Source organism: Pinus tabuliformis, chromosome 9, assembly GCF_031772625.1.
Source record: "Pinus tabuliformis cultivar Carrire ecotype Pingquan chromosome 9, CPIR1, whole genome shotgun sequence".
NCBI classification, from domain to species: domain Eukaryota; kingdom Viridiplantae; phylum Streptophyta; class Pinopsida; order Pinales; family Pinaceae; genus Pinus; species Pinus tabuliformis.
In genome coordinates, this window is record NC_142307.1 from 1,353,826,563 (window position 1) to 1,353,842,375 (window position 15,813).

The following is a 15,813-nucleotide window of genomic DNA, read 5'->3' on the forward strand; positions in this document are numbered from 1 at the left end:
GTTAGCTTAAAACCTATGTTTCATTGAATGTTTAAGCTAGATAAGACAATAAATATTATAAAGTTCTTTGTATATATCTGACTTCGATTCTAGAATTTTCACTTCAAAAGTGGAAGCAAAGCTTTGCTTTCACTTCATAAATAATCTTAAAGTTATAAGCTCATATGATACTTGCGGTAATAATAAAGTCATAGATCTACATTAGTGGGGGATTTATTTTACAAAATGTATGCGTGCACGGGATAACACAAATATTTATGTCAAAAAAATCCCTTTAATTCCTTACCATTGTTTCTTGCCCTTCCTTTTTTTCTTGCTATTTTTGGCATGATTCCCAGTCTTCATGCTTGCATTTTCTGGTACACCATTACTAGTGTCAAAAATCCCAGATGCCATTAAATTTTGAAACCAATCAAGAAACACTTTTGTCATATTTTCATCTAGGTTTGTAGGTACATCAACGTTTGTGCCAACTGTGTGAGTTGAAGTGCCTCCTCGAGAATAATATTTTCCAATAAGGGTAATATTCACATGAAAAGGTGGCTTGGTTGTGTTTGGAGGACGCTTCATACCCTTCCAAATGGCTTGCTCAATTGCATCATATACTTTTCTTAAAACACAGGAATATGCACATGATGTGTCCACCTTTCTAAGCACCCCAATAAAAAATGTATGGCTTATTTTTTCAATTCATCCATCTCCATCTTTTTCTTGATGGTAATCTTGGCAATCTTAGCACCACCTAGCTCATGCTTTTGTCATGTCAATATGTATCCAAATATGTGAACCATTGCATTTTTTGGAAGCTATTCTTCTTGAATTTTATTGAAGACCATCCTTGTCATCCTCAACATTAGCACGCCTATATATAAAAGGGTTGTTCCTTCCGCTTCTTTGAACACCACTTCTAAACCACAAAGGTGTCTTACTAGCTCCTCCCTCCTTAGTTCATTATCATAAATTTTCCTCTTAACTGAATCCAATAGAACCTCATATCCATTTTGGAGTTTCTTAAAATATTCCTAAGATTTTATACTGTTGATATCTTTTTCAAGATGAACCAACATTGCCTTCTTCCTGTACTCCTTTTTTGAGACAACAATGTCTATGTTCTAATAACGAGATAAAATCAACACTGCGTAGAAATCAAGGCTATATAATAGTTAGAATAATTCCTCTTTAGAAGATGGATCTCCTCTAGCTAGGCCACTGGTTGAGGTCGCTCTTTCACTATCTCTAGACTGACTATACTGTACTGAGAGATTTCACCAAATTGTCTAGCTAAAGAAAAATTTCCTTCTTCACCATGAGGACCATTGTATATAAATGCATGACATAAATTTATTGCCCTGTCATTAGTCCCTTCGTATTGTGGATAAAAACCTCTCACTTTACCTTCTTTTGCATTGTTCTTTAGAAATTAAATCAAAATGTGACTAGCTATAAAAACCAAGTTCATGCACAAAACCATGCCAAGCCATCCCACATGAAATTTAGAAAAATATAAGGAGTACATAATTGTAATCAACAACGCTAGATGTTCATGATTCATAGAAAAACAATACATGTTGTTATAGTTTGTAAGCTAGTCATTTGAAATCTACCATGTATACATAGAACAACAATCCCAATAACAACCGTTGTCAAAATTGAAGTTGTGTAGCCAAAAACAAATTCAATTATGCAAACTACACCCATAATCAATAAATCCCAAGCTCAAAAAAACATTGAAAATGTCTGCCATGGCGGTGAAGCTAAGAAATTTGAACCAAATAATCACAAAAGAGGATTATGTGCCTAAACAATGAAATTAGTCCATGCCTATGAGACAATAGTCCAAATAGAATATGAAATGTAGCAGGAATAACCTCTCCAAATGCAATAGACATATGCAAAATATGGACCATGTATGCCAAATCCTATAAACAATAAATTAGAAATAGTTGCAATGAATGTCGTTAATACAAGATTTTGTTGTTGGATCCATTTTGAAGCTTGTCTAACATAGTATATGCACATGAAAATTTAATCATTCCCATTCCCTTTTAGTTATTGGAAAATGACATGCATCCCATTCTCCATGCTTTCTTGCATCTCAAAGTACTGAGTATTGGTGGCTTGAGTACGGAAATGTATGTCTCTGTTTCAACTTTTAGCATTCATCAACCTTTCCTCATACTCCTTGCCTCACCGTCATTAGTTCCATCACCATCTCCAAGAGTTATTTTCCCTCCATTTTCTTTGGATGTACTTACTTATTTTTACTTAGAAGAATTTATTTTTTACTTGGTTGTTGTCGAGATAGGGAAGTATTTCCCTTAGAAATGTTGGGTTCTGTAGGTGTTGCACCCTGTTTACCATCTCCGAAACCTATGTACCTATGTGATTTGGTCCTATAAACATTTCCCTGATTGTTTGGGAAATCAATATTCTCAACATTCTCACCATTGTTTCCAGATCCCTTGTGTATGATTGAAGTCAAAAACCTTGAACCCATTTTTCTTGAGGGCATACCAGTTGACTCTGAAGAGGTAACATTGTTGACTAATCCATTCTTTTCAAACCCCTTATAATGAAAGTTACCCTTTCTAGCCATGAAACCAAAATCTATAGGCCTTCTGATCAGTCCCATGCTAACTCTAATATGAATGATTCACCGCCATAGTCTTCCACAAAGGAAAGAACTACATATTTATGTTTAATATTTTCTTTCATACAATGGAACTAGAGTCTCAACATGGGGAGATATAAATGGATTTCAAACCTTGTTGGAAATGTTTTTGCCACTACCTGCTTCTACCAAGATCAGTTAGAGAAAAATTAGAGTCAAATGTATTCAATAAGTCGTTTGATAGCCAAAGGAACCACTTAAAAATGGCACCAACTAGGCATCGAATATGTCCATCGTTAGTCAGTAAATGAACCTTAGTCTACACTAGAGATGTTGCAGTTTGCGACTTTTTGGTTAAGCTTTCACCTATGTGAAGGAATAATAATTGGGATTCATTCCAGGTGCAAGGCCCTATGGAGAGGGAGGTCGTGAGGGATATCTATTGATTTGATCTATGCTAGCATATCACTTTGAGTTGTCCCTAAAATACTTTACTCCTACACATAGGATAAATCAAATATTCATATTCAGAAAATAATGTTATGGTTGGATCTAATTCTTAAATCATTTTTGCATTTCATTGGAGGCTAATTGTGGTGTCTCCCTCCTTCCACTAATTATTTTGTTTAGAATCAGTTCATATTTTTTAATTTGAGTTATGCATATCATATGATCCTAATTAGGGAATTCATTTCTGATTTACAACTTTTGTATTGGCTAGTATATAGGATTTTGATATCTCTCAGGATTCAATACTCTATGATGTTGATGAACAAAGTGCAAGTATCCTAAATGGATGCAGAGTTACAGATCAGATCTTGCACCTTGTCTATTTTTTTTTTCTCTTTACCTTGTTTCTAGTCACTGCTGGTTATCACTATGCATATATTTTATACATTTTCAAACAAATTCAAAAACAGTTTTCTTAATATACTTCATCCTTATTTTGTTTCATGATTTCTCTAATAAGGTGCCTCTCTTGTTCACCCATTGCTACTTTTTTGATACAGTAGTCAACTATGTCTTCACACAAAAAGGTGAAAAGGTAGTTAGGCTCACCAACAATATATGTGATTTACTAATATGAAATATCGATTAGAGAATCAAAATGTGAAAAAGCGAAAGAAAAGTGGGCTTAAGTGTTTGTTAGTTGTGTATAACTAAGAATTTGAATTGGTACAACAATATTTACTAACAAAGTATAAAAAAACTAGCTTGGAATTGTTCTTTGTACTTTTGGTTTAGACTATGATAAATCATTCAAGGATTTATGTCTATTAATTTGTTCTTGGTGGATCATAACTGGAGACATAAATGAATCTTTTTATCAAAGGTTATTGTCATTTTTTAACCAAAAAAACAATTCCATGGAACTTACATGCCTTATTTTCAATAAATTTGATGAGTGATGTAAAACTTAAAGGGAAAGCATTTGTATTCATGTTTTGAATGGAAATGCAGTGCCTTCTATAGGGTGTAATTGCGTGCATTCCTTAGTGATGGAAGAAAAACTCCATCTTATGATTTTCACAAAAGGAAATGGATTTAGTATGACATGGTGCCTTCTTGGTGCCAAAGGCTGTCGCTTTTCCTTACCTTTCCCAATTTTTCTCATATACCTTGATAGGTTCACCATTGAGTTATTGATTTTTCTAGTGGCATATTAACCAATAAATATTAGATTTGGAAACTGACCTTACATATCATTGTTTTCACATACTGCCCCTTTATGCTAATGTTTTAAACTTAGCCACATTTTTAACAAATGAAGTTGCATCCACTACATTATACTGAGGATTTCATCTGCTTTGTTGCTTTATATTTTTAAAATTTTCCTTATTGCTAAAGTTGGATGAACCTTTTGGGGATTAGTTTAGTCTAGACTTGTTACACAAAAGATATGTTAGGTTTTCTTTATTGGCTTTTCATGCCCGTGGTCCTTTCATATGAATTTAATCCAAGATTGGAATTGTCACTAAATATGTTAAAAATGTCAATAATGGATTCAAGTTATGCTTTTACAATAATTATTAGAAAAACCCCTCCTTATGAGTGGTATGGTCATCCTTCTATGTGACTAGAATTTATGAGGCACTTTCCACTGATATATGCATGGTTTCTTCTATTTATGCAGGTATTATAGTTTGGTATCCTCCATGGTAAAAACTGGAGAGTGGGAGAATGAAGATGATATCACCTTGCTAAGGAGGTATGGAGTCAAGCAATATTGATTATTTATATTAGTTGATTGATGAGTTATTTAAACCTAAGTTGGTAATATTTGAATTCGTAATGTTGATTTACTTGGCAGAGAAGCTACTGAAAATCTATGTTATGATAATAATCATTCCATTCTTCACTTAATACCTTGTTAGACAACTTTAAGGTCAACATTATCCTATTCTTTACTCTCACTGCAAAGCGATTGTATCATAATCTCTACACATAGGTGTCATTTTGGTCAAGTTATTTAGTCAATTGGCATTTTGCATTCAAATGACTCCATTCTTGCCACCTGCATGTGTATTGTGGAACTATCAGTACTAAGAAATAAATGTTTTAACATTTTCATTGATTTGAAGTCATTTCATTTATTTAATTTCTAAATAACCAAGACCTTTTTCAATTAATTTCTTCTATTGGGATTCAATATGTTAGTGGTGTTTCCCATGTTCTTTCTTAGACATGATGCAATTTTCATAAATTTGGTAAGGAAATGACATAGGACATTTTAGAAGAATTCTTTGTTTGAAACTGGGTTTACTGAAATACATTTAGTTAATAATATAACTTAATCCATTACCAAAATCTCAACCCTCATCGCTATCTTATTACCTAATGGTGTATTCATACCTAAGCACACACGTTTCCCTCACTTTTTAGAGGGAGAAGACCCCGTAAACTTACAACTAGACGTGTATAGATGCACTTAAGAAATATTAATGCTCATCTACTACTCAGAAATAATAACTTGTAGTAATGACAAGATAGTTTAATCATTGTTCAGTTGATTTGGTGGGACAAACCCTTGATAAACTTTATACCATTAAACCAACGATGTAAAGTATCGGTGTAACACCCTCCTCCTAGGTCTACCCAAAGTAACCATGCCAACTGGGGTAAACATGAGATGAGAGGCTACTATGATCAGATTTGATCTCCTATGTGACCTTAAGGAAGTGGAATCGACGGAACATCACATACAATCATCCAACCTCATCAACATAATGCTCAGGAGACAAGTCAACCAATGTGACAACCTGAATTTGGGTCCCATTGTTGTTTTGGACATCTTAGGCCATAGTCACTCTCATTCTATAGGAAAGGGAGTGACAAGAAACCAAAAGTTTCTTTCATAGGCATGGATGCCAAAGACTGTGGACCAATATTTCTAGTTCAATGCCAATGACCCTGAGATTTAAGCTGCTTTTTCTGGCCGAGAGCCCAAGCCACTGCCCATAATGGAATGATAGCTTGAAATCAAGAAAAGTATAGGGAAACAATGAAGCAAAAGAAATAAACTCAACAAGACCTTAACAAGATCCCTACTAGCCATGATAGGAATTTCGTCAAACATATCATTGACATGTAACCTACAAGTGTAAACAAAAAAATTAAGTGCAAGGATCTTATACTTATCTAAGAATAGATATGAACCATCATTCCCTCATGTCATTTGCTACATTATCATCTATTAGGTCATAGACACATTATCCATTCATATACAAGTAAAAACATGCTTAGAGCCATACATAGTTGTTGTCACAAAATATACATATAACCAACATAATAGGAAGAGAAATACCATGAACATATCAACCATCAAAATCCATATATACATCATTAAATTTTCATATGAAAATCAAGGGAATGAATTTCTCATTAATGGATTCAATAAACCAACCGGAGATGGGACTACCATGTTCCACTCGACCATAGAATGGCTGAGCCAAATATCTCTTCAGACATTCACCCCTATGCCATATTCCACAAATGAATGTGGGATATCATAGAACAAATAAATCAAGGCTCATCTAGGGATTCCAAAGGCCATCCACCTCATCCCATCAAACAATGATTCCACCTCATGGTCGGACATCACAAAAGCATCATCAGATTGGTCTCCATCCAAGCATTCCAGGGCTTCTAGAGCATTTGTCCAACCAAGGTTTCCAGAACTAGTAACTCAACCCACAACTTATACAGGGTTTTCAGAGCGTTTGTCCAACCAAGGCTTTTAGGACTAGTAAATCAACCCACCAAGGGTTTCCAGAGTGTTTGTCCAACCAATGCTTCCAGGACTAGTAACTCAACCCAAGTTGTTACAGGGCTTCTAGAGCGTTTGCTCAACCTGGGCTTCTAGGACTAATAACTCAAGCCAAGCTCAGGAAACATGAGAACCAACTAAAACAAAAATGAAAGAAACCCCACAATTAGCATGGATATCCAGGAAATGGAAAGGCTAGGCAATCCACTGCCAATCTAAGCAATCCTCCATGCCAATGACATATCACAACCATGAAACCACATGCGTATGCCATTCATGCCAAAACTAGTGAAGAAATCATACATGCAACTCTGTACCTGCAAGAAAATCTGATGTCGTTGTTGATGCCAATGCCTTCTTGCTCTTTCCTACTCTTCCTTTACCTTCTTTCTCCAAGAATCCAAGTATGCCACACCCTCCAAGAGTGCTCCAAGAAAACTCTAAGTATACAAGAGTATGAGAGAGAGAGAGAATAATGAGAGAGTCCCAGTACTTAACTGAAAAAGGTTACCAACTGATCCTCGGAAGCCTTTTTATGGATGAGACCTCTATTTTCTTCATTTTCCATTATTTTCCTTCATTTTCCTCCTCACATGAAACCTATGACCTTTCACCTTCCTTTCTCCTAATTTCCATTATTTTCCTAAATAAATATGCCAAAAATGCATTTCTTCCTTTTAATGCCTTAACCATTGCCTTTGCCAATTTCCTTAGCCATAGACAACCAAATGAACACCCCCTAGAATGTCTTGCCCAACATTCAGCTTGGAATAAGTGTCCCATTAACCGTGATTATTGTTTTTAACTTTTATTACATGGAATTTTCACCAGGGCTATTACAGAACCCTCCCCCTTGGGGGACACCATCCTTGGTGTTCAATCACACATATACCTTAGCAAACTCATACTGCTCATGGAGGTTTATAACACAACTCGATGCAGTATTTACAATGAAATATCTTCTTAAGAGAAAGACATCATGACAACATGACAACATACCACATAGTGGAGATTTATAACATAGATCATTACGATATTTACAATGATCATCCTGCTAAGTGCCAACTCATATAACATCATAACATCATGATAACATAACCACATGATAACATAATAACATGACACCGATACTGCATAGTGAATCCTTATAGCATAACTCGTTACAGTATTTACATCCATACATGGGTGTACATATAGCAACATCATAAAAAATATAGATACCAAAACATATGCCAAATCATATACCAAAACATATATCAAAACATATCCTAAACACCATGTCTAAGCACATATTAAAACATCATATAGAATATATCAATCAGCCATAAGAAAATATGAAACCACCATAAGAAAATACCAACCACCATAAGAAAATACCAAACCACTATAAGTAAATACCAAACCACCATAAGAAAATATCAAACCACCACGTCAAGTTGATTTTACTCAACTAGAAAACACGAAATGATACATGGCCCACATATGATCCTCCATATCCCATGTAGCTTCATCGAGCTCAAATTGCATCCATTTCAGTTTAACTTGCTTGATTGCTCAGTTCTAGAGCTGAGCACCTTTTTCTGCAATATACACTGAGACTCCTGCTATAATTCTCCATTTGGTTCCACCTGCAATAGAGACCAATTAATCACATGATCAACATCCTTAACATACTTCTTAAGAAAATACACATGGAAACAATCATGGACTTTCATTTCCGGAGGCAGTGCAAGTCGATAGGCTACCGTCCCAATCCTCTCAATGATGTTGAAGGGTCCACAAAACTGTGGTGCTAGCTTGGAACATGAGCCAATCCACAAGGATATCTTCTTCGGTTTGATGCATAAGAACACCTGTTCCCCAACCTGGAACTCCTTGAACTACTTGTTCCTATCAGTATAAATCTTCTTCCTATCATGTGTTGCCTTTAGATTCTTATTGATCACCTGCATTTCTTGTTCCATGTCTGTCAACATTTAGTCAAATCAATACTCTATTAACTGGGTCACTCCAACTGATAGGAGAGTTGCAACTCCACCCATACAATGCCTCAAAAGGACTCATCCTCAGTGACTCCTGATAACCATTTTTGTAGGAAAAATTGACCAAAGTGAGATACTCTTCCCACTTCATTAGCTGATGCATCACATACATCCTCAATATGTCCTCTAATATCCTATTGACCCTCTCTGTATATCCATCCATCTACAGATGATAAGTTGTACTGAAGGCCAAATCTATGCCTAAACCTGCAAACAAATCCTTCCAAAACTTGGAAGTTAACTTTGCATATGTGTCTGATACAATATTCTTTCATTGTGAAGTCTAACCACATCTCAGATGAATATCTATTCTACATCACTAATTGAGAATGTAGACTTCACTGGAATGAAATGTGCAACCTTTGTCAACCTATCCACACTAACCATGATGGAATCATGTTGCTTCACTGTCTTTGGCAACCCTGTGATGAATTCCATGGAAATTACCTCACATTTCCATTCTGGAATCACAATCGGTTGTACCAGTCCACCTGGATGTTTATACTCTTCTTTCACTCGCTGATAGTCAAAACACCTCGCCACAAACTCTGCTACATCCCTCTTCAAATTTGGCCAATAATAATATCTCTTCACTATTGTCAGTTTCTTCTGATAGCCTGGGTGACCTAAATATGGTTTCGCATGAAACTCCCTCAAGATCACCTTCTTGAGCTCACCGTTATCCGGTACATATATTCTATCTTAGAACCTGACCAATTCATTGACAGTAAGATGATAGTCCATGCCCCATGCATATGCATCTGTACCTGTACCTATACATGTACTGCCACCTATACATGTACTGCCACCTATACCTGTACCACTACATGTACTATCACCATGCTGCAACCTGTGCACAATCTCCATATACCTGACATCCTACTATCCTACTTGCAAGATCCTATCCTCTAAATCTGTTCCATAGGAGCTCATAGCTACCAAGTGATGTACCTGTATCTGTCTACTGAGAGAATCTTCCACCGTGTTCTCCTTATCTTTGATGTACTTGATCTCGAAATCAAAATCACTGAGTGTGGCCAACCATCTAGCCTGTCTAGCGTTCATATTTGGCTGGCCAAATAAATACCTCAACCGAATTTTATCACTCATAAGCACAAACCACTGCCAAGAAGATATTGCCTCCACATCTTCAGTGCATTTATGATCGCTGCTAACTCAAGATCATGTGTCAGGTAGTTCTACTCCTGCTCATTTAGTTTTTGGGACTCATAACATACTACCTGTCTATCATGCATAAGGACTCCACCAAGCCCTCTCTTGCAAGTATCTATGCATACCACAAACTCTTTATCCAGATCAACAATCTATAGTAGTAGTCAATTTGCCAAAAATTACTTAAGATGCTCAAAGCTAGCCTCACACTCCTTAGTCCATTCAAACTTGTTACCTATCCTTTGCAAGGATGTAACAGGATAAGAAATCTATGAGAAGTTCTTGATGAACCTCCTGTAATATCTTGCAAACCCATGAAATATCTCACCTCATCCACACTCTTAGGATCTACCCACTCCATGATGGCCCTTATCTTCTTTGGATCTATTGCAATGCCTTGGAGACAACATGTCCCAAGTGGTGCACCTCAGTTTGAAAGAAACTACACTTGTTAAGCTTAGAATACAACTGATGCTCCCTCAATAACCTTAGCACTGCTGCTAAATTTTTGGCATTCTCTTCCTCATTTTTAGAATATACTTGTATATCATCAATGAACACAATAAAAAACTAATCCAAATATAGACATAACACATTATTCATCAAACACATCAATGTATCTAAAGAATTAGTTAAGCCAAATGGAACAACAAAAAATTCATAATGCCCATACATGGTCCTGAACTCAGTATTGTAAATATCCTCCTCTTTGATGTGTGCCTGATGACATCCAGATCTCAAGTCAATCTTTGATAACAATGTTGCTCCCTTCATCTAATAGAACAAGTCATCAATCCTAGGCAAAGGGCACCTATTCTTGATAGTCACTTTGTTCAACTGCCTATAATCAATGCACAATATGAGAGTACCATCTTTCTTCCTCACAAACAAGACTAGTGTGCCCCAAGGTGATACACTTTCCCTAATGTATCCCTTATCCAACATTTCCTTCAGCTGCAATTTTAACTCAACCAACTCAGGTATGCTCATCCTGTAAGGTGATTTTGATGCTGGAGCTTCCCTTGGCCCTAACTTAATCGAAAATTATACCTCCTTGTGAGGTGGAAAATCTGTAATGTCCTCAGGAAATACATCCTAAAAGTGGTGCAACACTGGATATCTGTTCAACACATATGCATCGTCAACCTCCTTACCCTTATCACTAGAAATGTATAATGCAAATAACTTGCACCCCTTCCCGCAGCTACACTTTTCTTGCATAGCTTTCACCATCCTAACTAATGTGGCTTTCTTCTTACCTTGCAAGACTCTTAGTTCTCCATTGTCATCAACAAACTCAATAGCTTTGTCATAACAATCAACCTTGGTTCTATGTAGATACAACCAATCCATGCCCAATAACATATTGTATGAAACCAACAGTAATACATTTAAATGTGCTTCTATAGGCATACCATTTAAGTCAAATGTGCAATCTCTTATCCAATTATGCACTCGCTTCTTTGTACATATAGCCAATTGTACTAACTAAGACTCTCCATGCAACTCCTTATTAAAACCACACTTATCCACCAATTAAGGACTAACATTGCTATAATTAGATCCAGGGAAAATCAAAATAGAAATAAATTGATCACAAATATTATCATCCATCTCAATGATAGATGCCCAGTGTTCTTCCTGCATGTTTTCCACGGCCGCATAGATATGACGAATACTCTGGCCTACATCTCCAACAGTTTGTGCCTCCTGTGCACTGTATATATGAGGTCTACCACCTTGATTCTACAAACAATCTCTCCTGCAACGATATTTTCCACAAGTCCAACACTCTATAGGCTTCCATCCTTTGTCCTTATTCTTTTCTTCATATCGATGACCTTGTTCTCTATCTAATGCATTAAACCTCTTAGGTGGTGCAACATTATCCTTGTTATATGTACCCTACGGCCTTGCTCGCTTTTTATACCATTTTCCTTTATTCTTTACAATACCTCTCCATCCTGACTTAGTCTCAGTGTTGTGCTTCGATTTTTCATAACAATGCTTTAGCTTTCGAATGGCATCCTCCAATGATCTAGGCTCATCGAAGTCAATCCTATCTTTGAATGCAATTGGTAGTCCACTAATGAATCTTTTAATCTTAGCCTTCTCGTCCTTGAGGTAAGGCACATTCCTCAAAAGTTCCAAGAACTTACTGATGTACTCATCATCTGCCATGGATCCCATCTTTAGTTCATACAATTCATTTTCCCTGTCATCAAAGTATCTCTCTAACAGATACTTTTTCTTGAATAATCGCTCAAATTCACTCCAAATAAGATCTTCCTCATTTATGTCCCTAACATTCTTCACATCTTCCCACCAGATGTCTGCTTCACCTTTAAGACTAAAAGTATCCACTCTAGATTTCATGTTCTGTGAGAAGTCATGCAACCTGAAGAAAATCTTCATACCAAGTAACCAAGCCTTTGCATCATGTGATCTCTTTACCTCTCCATCAAAAGTAGGTGGTTTTTCTTTCTTAAAAACACCCGGCAAATATTCCCTATCACTCCTCTTGTAAGGATGATAACGATGATGAGTGCTTATCTGAATTAGAAATAGAGTCATACATGTGTATATCCCTTCTCCTCTTTGGAGTTTCCAACAATCTACCATCTTAGATTGTGTCCTTTCTATCAGATCGGTGACCTCCATGTGATCTATTGCCATATGCCCCATTAGTTTTTTCTTCCTGCTCATCACTAATCCGAAGTGGTCCTTTTTGCTGCAAATCTGACAAGCTCTGGAGTATCACTACATTTGCCTCTGCTAGCTTTTCCTATGTTTGTATGATTCTGTCATTATCTACCTTACAACTCTTTATCTCTTTCTTTAAACTTCTTAGTGTCACTACCAAATCAGAAGAGTTACCAACGCCATACTACTCTTCGAATTCGTAGGGAGAATCTTTGTAGTCAACCATCTTTCTAACCATTTGATATTTATTCCTACAAGGCATAATATGTCAAATAAATGAAATCACAATAAATCAATGTACCTCAGTATACCTCAGGGAGGATACCTTGTCTGCAAGATCACCAAATCAGTGTGATACATGTATAACATAATCATAACATCATATTGACATATGCAAGTAAATGTATCAACTCATAAACATCATTCTAACTAGGGTCCAGTCATCAATGCAAGGCTATATCAACAATGCATGCTATGACCTCATGCATGACAAAAACCATTACTCCATTATACACATTGTTACATGCAACCAACAATATGCATAAGAAATTCCTAACCAACTACAAATACGCATAAACACATATAGTCGAACATAATTGATCAGTTCTTGCAATCAGACTACAAGACTGATACATGTAATCCAAATATTCAAGAATGTAACCTAACATACAAGAATGTAAGTAGGCACCATAAAATCAACACGTAAGCAACATATAATCCATATTAAACCAGTCACATGCTCATGAAAATTACTCTTCATGAAATCAATATCAAATTCACCATGATAACCATACTACAAACCTAATCAATCATCAAGAAAATGTAACAAGTATATAAGTGTAAGCGAAAGACATGTGATTGACATGCATACATGGACAACACATTCAACCCATCCAGTCCGAGAGTTGAACCGTGCTCTGATACCACTCTCGAACACCCTCCTCCCAAGCCTACCCAAAGTAACCATGCCAATCGGGGTAAACATGAGATGAGAGGCTACTATTATTAGATTCAACCTCCTATGTGACCTTAAGGAAGTCGAATCGATAGAACATCACGTACAGTCATCCATCCTCATCAATAGGGCCCTTAGGAGACAAGTCAACCACTGTGACAGCATGTCCCTGGGTTCCACTGTTGTTTTGTACCTCTTAGGCCATAATTGCTCTCATTCTATGGGAAATAGAGTGACCAAAAACCCAAAGTCTCTCTCATAGGCCTACATGCCAGCAACTGTGGATCAATCTTTCCAGTTCTATGCTAGTGACCCAGGGAATTAAGCCACTTTTTCAGGCCTAGAGCCCAGGCCACTGCCCATAATGGAATGATAGCTTTAAATCAAGAAACATACAGGGAAATAATGAAGAAAATAAAATAAAATCAACAAGACCTTAACCAGACCCCTACTATCTATGATAGGTATTTCCTCAAACATATCATCGAAATGTAACCTATAGGTGTAAACAACAAAATTAAGTGTAGGGATCTCATACTTGTCCGATAATTTCTATGGACCATCATTCCCTCATGCCATTTGCTGCATTATCATCTGTTAGGTCATAGACATATTATCCATTCATGGATAAGTAAAAACATGTTGAGAGCCATACTTAGCTATTGTCACAAAATGTACATATAACTAGCATAATAGGAACAAAAATACCATGAACATATTATCCATCAAAATCCATATATACATCAGTACATTTTCAAATGAAAATCAAGGGAATTAATTTCTCATTAATGAATGCAATAAACCAATTGGAGATGGGACTACCACATTCCACCTCACGGTCTTACATCACAAAACCATCATCAGATTGGTCTCCATCCAAGCCTTCCAAGGCTTCCAAAGCGTTTTTCCGACCAAGGCTTCTAGAACTAGTAACTCAACCCACAACTTATATAGGGCTTCCACAACGTTTGTTCAACTAAGGTTTCTAGGACTAGTAACTCAACCCATCAAGGGCTTCTAGAGTGTTTGTCCAACCAAGGCTTCCAGGACTAATAAATCAACCTAAGCTATTATAGGGCTTATAGAGCGCTTGTTCAACCTGGGCTTCCAAGACTAATAACTCAACCCAAGCTAAGGAAACATGAGAACCAACCAAAACAAACAATGAAAGTAAACCCACAATCACCCTGGATATCCAAGAAATGGCAAGGCTAGGAAATATATTGTTGATCTAAGCAATCCTCCATGCCAATGACATATCACAACCAAGAAACCACATGCATATTCCATGCATTCCAAAACTAGTGAAGAAATCATACATGCAACTCGGTATTTGCAAGAAAATCTGATGTAGTTGTTGATGTTGATGCCTTCTTGCGCTTTCTTGCTCTTCCTTTTCCTTCTCGCTCCAAGAATCCAGGTATGCCACACCCTCCAAGAGTTCTCCAAGAAAACTCTAATTATCCAAGAGTATGAGAGAGAGAGAGAGAGAATACTGAGAGAGTCCCAACACTAAACTGAAAAAAGGTTACCAATTGATCCTCGGAATCCTTTTTATGGATGTGGCCTCTATTTTATTCATTTTCCATTATTTTCCTCCTCACATGCAACCTGTGATAATTCACTTCCTTTTTTCCTAATTTCCATTATTTTCATAAATAAATGTGCCAAAAATGCCTTTTTTCCTTTTAATGCGTTAGCCATTTCCTTTGCCAATTTCCTTAGCCACAAACAACCAAATGAACACCCCCTAGGATGTCTTGCCCAACATTTAGCTTGGAATAAGTGTACCATCAACCGTGGTTATTGTTTTTAACTTTTATTACATGGAATTTTCACTAGGGTTGTTACACTCAATTGCTACAAATAAAATTATTAGCCAATTTCTTCGAATTGAGTGAGGGTGGAGATTGTCCATCTCTAGAGTCACTCATTAGATAAAAGGGTGAGTCCTCATGTTTCCCTAGAATAGTTTCCTTTCCATTTCCTTCCTGAGTGATCAGAGTTGGAATACTCTATATTCCCAGCATTGGGTGGAGTTGCTAAGAAACCTCAGGGTGGA

The 15,813-nt window shown here is 36.6% G+C and overlaps 1 pseudogene; it reads right to left on the reverse strand.

Annotated features, from left to right (window-relative positions):
• Positions 1-282: 282 nt before the first annotated feature.
• LOC149153523 (uncharacterized) lies at positions 283-2,596 on the reverse strand (annotated as a pseudogene).
• Positions 2,597-15,813: the final 13,217 nt, after the last annotated feature.